This window comes from Rhipicephalus microplus, unplaced genomic scaffold (assembly GCF_043290135.1).
Source record: "Rhipicephalus microplus isolate Deutch F79 unplaced genomic scaffold, USDA_Rmic scaffold_743, whole genome shotgun sequence".
Taxonomy (NCBI): Eukaryota; Metazoa; Arthropoda; class Arachnida; order Ixodida; family Ixodidae; genus Rhipicephalus; species Rhipicephalus microplus.
Genome location: NW_027465299.1, coordinates 26,443 through 32,210, shown reverse-complemented (window position 1 = coordinate 32,210; position 5,768 = coordinate 26,443).

Here is a 5,768-nt window from a genome sequence, read left to right as displayed (position 1 = left end):
GATCAACGCCTCTGGAAAGGCATGATGTGTTTTCCACAAGATGGACATAGTTGTCTATTTTCAGAGCTATTTGAAAGTTCCTGCATGTTTTAGCGGTGATGGCTGCACTATCCCGACCTTTTTCGACGTAGTTGATAGCCTCCCAAATGCGCCTACAAATCGCCGAATGTGCTTGTTTTCGTCGTGGCACCTGTGGGTCAAAATTTAAGGAGACTCCTTCCACTACATGGCATTTATGTAGTGTTTTTTCCCAAAGCAGCTGCAAATAACATCGTGACTTTTTGGTAGGACACCTGCTTGCTAAGCGAATGACCTAGGTTAGATTCTCAATGGACCGAGAATTTTATTTTTTATTTTGTTTGCTTCTTTCTCGATTTTTCGCTCACAACCAACGGTGTCGACGGCGACGGCAGAATTTCTGCGACATGGGCTCTCTAAGGCTATCGCGTTAAATGACAAAAATGTCATCTACGTAACTGAATACAACCTTCACTTTTGCATTGTGAATAACCTGAGCCACTCCTCTGTCAAAATGTGATAAAAGAATGAGGCGACTTTAAAGCTTTCAGCTTTCACAGTTGAACACGATAGCGATATTCTGTTCCCAGTGCACACCTCAAAAACTTAGTGCATGAAACCTTTTCGAAATAGCTATTCACCCAATGCACACAATAACGTGTGTGCCTTTTGTAGTGAATTACTGGCTTTAAAACACAAAGTCATTCTGATAATCACATGTCCTGATGTCCGATGGCAATGGGTACTTGTACCATGCATAATTATTGCAATACAAGAACCCTCGTTATAACAGTCGAGAAAACGGCAAAAAAATTCTATATTAGTAGTAATTCGATATAGTATGCTACTGCCCCATAAAAGCTCAGCATGTACAGCTAAACTAGCTATGACAACTTCCCAGAAGTGGTATTCAGTGAAACAACCTCTATTCAACGCACAAAAAAGTCTGTCAGCTGGCTTTGTCGGGTGCTTCAGCTGGGCGTGAGGAGTGCCTGCTCCTGTTTGTTCAAGCAAATAATGAATCGTGGTCACCGCCCGCGCACATCCACTTTATTTCGCAACAGATGGAGGCTTTCCTGCGTTTGTGCCACTGATGATAGTTCCCGAGGCTGTTCGTCTGGCACCGCATCTTCCTCATTGGGGCCTTCAAGCAAGTCGACTATTTTGGCCAGCTAGTCGACTGGCGCTTAACAGCCTTCCCAGTATCACCAAAGGAAGCTTGCCCTCGTCTGTCGCATTAGCACAAACAGCACTGTTATGTGTTCTTTGCTTTGTTTACATCCTGATGAGGTTCCGCCTGGTGTAGTGTACGTGCGCTTCAGCAATAGTTGCAAAAGAATGCTGCCTCGTCCAAGTTGTAAATGTCGCAATTTTTATACTGCTGAAGTAGGGTGCTTAGGCGATGCTTGTGCTGTTCCTCCATGACGTCGCGATCCACGAATGGTCGCCAATAGTCGTTCTTAAAGACACGTCGTCCATCTCTCGAAATGTTCAAGCCAGCCGTTGCTACACTTAAAATCTTGCCTGACTATTTGGGTGGCTAGAGCTTTGACTTTTGCGACCAATGCAGGCTAATTCGCAGGAAGGTCTGCACTTCTAGCATTTTTTCAGCCATTTAAAAAGCGCTCTTTCCACTTCAGGATACATAGAATCACAGTCGAGCTTTCGTTTGGCTGAGAAACTCTTCTCGAAGCCACCCAGTACGGCGTCCTTATTCTTCAGAACAGTTAATAATGTTGATGGCGGTATTACGAATTCTCTTGCACAACTTCGGACTTCTGCCGGCTTTTTTCCACCTCACGTATGAGTTGAACTTTCAGCTCTAATGTCAGGCACTACTGTAAAGGCACCACTGGTACCATTTTCACTTGACCGTCACTAAATGCACACATGCACGTGCATACTTCAAACACGAATAAAAAAAATCAGGGGCCAAGAATCCCACCAAGGCTCCGTACTGGTGACACAACAGCACTGACGCAGCGCTAGTAGCCGTGAGCAGCCAGCTACAGTGCCTTGATGTGCTCGTTCACTTTCGCGAGCATCAAGCACTCTACAGCCGCACGTTAGTGAGCCCCTTCAGCTGTCGCCTCCAACCAGATTAGGGTGCAGAGGGAAGGGTAGCATCCACCTGCCGGAAACTCTCATGCCGTCTGCATCAGCCTGCACTGGCCCGTTTAAGCTTGGAGACACTAGCGCAAACAATGCTCACTCAGAGCAGAAAAGGATGCTCGGCGGCCGGGACGTGGATGAAAAAAGCGCGCAGGCAGGTTGGCGGCATGGGCGGTCACTCACTCGCGCTGCCGTAAATACGGATCCGCAACTTGTTACTTCGCTCTAAGCAGAGCAAGTTGACGACATGTTTCGAGTAATCCCGTCTAAAATACACGTATATCCTGTCTAAAATAAACTTCAATAAAACCGATATTTGATTAAGCAACTTCGTTGTAATAAGGGTTTACTGCATTCTATGTTGTATTGTGAAGCATATGCAGTCGAACCGGGTATATCGAACTCGCCAAAAAACGTTTATTAGTTCGATATATGGCATAATTCGATATAGGCCCGGTATAGGTTTTGACACAAAGGCACATAACAAACTAGAAGAAAAGTACTTTGTTAATATGGTGGCTTACTTGCTTGCCCTACTGTGGAACAAAATAGTCCCGGATTTTTTCTGTGTCAATGACTTCGCTGCCTGCGACAGCACGCAACCTTCCACATTCAAGCAATAGCGCCGGACCAACGCAAGTGCACTAATCACTTTGGAGGATGTAGGCAATGGGCCATCGTCGATTTCCATATTGCTGTTGCTTTGGCTCGTGGTCGGCACGACGTCTGCAATGTAATCCTCATCCTGTAATTGGCCCATGATGGGGACATCATTGTCCGCACTGACAAACTCGTCGAATGTCGATAGCACCCGGGAACTCTGCCAGCTCGTTCCAAACTTCGGCGGAAACACCTGCGGTGTCTTCAGTGCTGTCAGAATTCGGGGTGTCATCACCAGGCATGCGGAAGCCGGCATGCCTAAAGCAGTTCTGGATTGTCTTCTTCTTGACATCTGCACACGATCTACTCAACATAGAAATAGCTCGAGCAAGTCCATCTTAAGCTCCCTGCCAACACGAAGGTTCTGCAGCAGCCTCTCCACCAGGCGCTTCCGATAGCCGGCTTTCATTGCGCGAATAACGCCTTGATCCAGTGGTTGCAGTACAGATGTAGTGTTCGGGGGGCAAAAAACGCAGCTCGATGTTGCTGAAGGTCGTACAGCAGTGGTGCGATGAACAATTGCCCACAAGCAGGCACACCTTGCGATTTCGCCTACCAAATCATCATTACACGACGATACCATCTGCTGAAAAGCTCCCGGTCATCTACACTTTTGAGTTTGCTCGGTAGGTAACTGGAAGTGACAGCGCATTTCGAAAACACCGCAGTGCCGTGCTTTTCCCGATAACCAGAGGTCGAAGCTTTTTCGATCCGTCGAAATTAGCTGCCAACAGCACGGACACACGAGCTTAGTTTGCCTTGCCGCTGCTTGTTTGGTCGCCACGATACGCAAGTGTCTTGTTTGGCAACATTTGCCAAAATAGAGCGGTTTCATCTGCATTGAAGATATCTTGCGCTCTATATCTTGCTGTTATATCTCGCCAGTTTTCCTTAAGTCATTTTTCTACGCTGTCCAGGTCTGTCGCTCTGCTTTCACCCGTAACAGCTTTGCCAACGATGTCGTACCGTTCTTTGAACCGCTGAATCCAGCCTGAACCACCTTGAAAAATCATTCCTGCTAAGCTGAAAAGCAACGTGCACCTGGCCCTGGCCTTTTGTCCGACTTGGCCCTGATGTCTGCCTTGTTCTTCAGGATAGTACTCAAGGTGCTCCTTGGAATTTTGTACGTGGCGGCGATGTCAAACTTCTTTTCAACGCGCTCAACCCAATTGATGATTTCGAGTTTCGCGGCGAACGGCATATTTTGCCTCTTTGCACAAGCCATGATGACAGCGCGCATATACAGTTCACAGAGCACCAACAGGCAACACCCAAGACCCACGCTGAATCGGCAGCAGCAGGCACAAGCACAAAGAAAGAAAAAATGGCGCTCACTTCTACCGCCTTTGCATGATAGCCTCTAATTGGCTGTAAGCGCTGAGAGCGGGCCAGGATCATTTCTTAGAGGGGGGTGTTCGCCGCGCACAACCGGGTCTAACCAACTTTTTCTAGGGTGGCGCCGGCAGTTTTCCCCACCACCGCGAGGGAAAGCCAACTTGCTGGGGCACTTTTGAGGCACATGGAGTTTGATATATCAGTTGTCATTGCTATTTTCGTTCATAAAACAGTAACTTCTGCTATATTTGTCAATGTAAACTTACCGTGTTTAGGAATTGTTCGATATACGGGACAATATATAAACGGGTTCGATATAGTCGGGCTCGACTGTATAAAGGACGCATGTGTTTGTAAAGCATGTGTTACTTTCACTGCATTTCCACGCAAAGAAAGTTATTTTCACTGCATTCACAAGCAGACCCGTGGCAGTGTGGTAGAACATCCGCTTTCCATGCAAACGACCCGGGTTCGATCCTCACTCTGACCCAAAATTTTTTTTATTATTTATTTTATTAGCACCATTCTTGATTTCTCGGTTATACATAAGATAATTTTTCGCTCAGAACAAGCGAAGCCAACGCCAACGTCAAAATTTTTGCAGAACGAGCTCTTTAACGCTATTGTGTTAGTACGTTGCGTAGGACAGGCGCTACACATAAACCTATGCAAATCCTTTTTCTCTTAATGTGAACCAGATTAGGAAGACATGAACGTCGAGCACAGACAAAACTTAATCAAAATCAAGATGTCGACTTTATCATGTGTTTTCAGATGAGCATGCAAGGCGATATGTATTTGCATGTTTGCTACGGTTATACCTATAAATCGCTGATGTTCTGAGAATAAAGACCGTTACGAACGACACCCTTTCTGTTTTGTCCTTAATATTTCCTTCATGGTGATACAAGCCTTTTTGTATTCCAGTAAAGTTATTGCAGCATGCAACTTTTGTCGATGCCTTGTTTTTTTTCCCCATGTTTTCTCCAAAACACATTTTTTAGATAATGATGTGAATGTTAATTGTAGCGTGTAAGGTGGTGAAGAATTTCGCTGGCAGCACACCCACTATTTTGTGCATTGGCCTCAGCAAGATAGCATTTGGCAGCCAACAATATAATCAATGAATGAAGACACTGAAAAGTATGCAGTGAACAGTCAACAGCTATGTGCTGCAAAAGAACATGGTGAAGCTGCAAGACTACAACCGCTCATTAATCATTTATGCTCCCCCAAGGAAGGTCTGCATGCAAAATGACTGTGACGCGATAAAAAAATATACCTAGAATGAGTTTCTGAGGGCTTAGTAAGGTCACAATGATGTTGTTATTGAGTGAAAAAAAAAAAAAAAAAGACGGGACCCCGAAGTAGCGCTTCTTCTGTACCATCTTTTTTCGAGCTTTGTTTCTTGCATTAGCAATAATTTTCGCCAACAAAACAAGAGTTCGACGACTTTGAAGCAGACTATTTTTAGCCCTGCAGGTCGCAGAAGCTGCGTTATTTTACAAAAACTTTATAACTCTAGAACAATGGCTTTTCACAGCTAGCAAAACTAAGACCCAAAAAACGAGAAAGGCCAAGTCACAAAAAAGTGCTTGCACTGGGCCTTGTACACCTTGCCAGCTATACTTTAGAGCACTTAC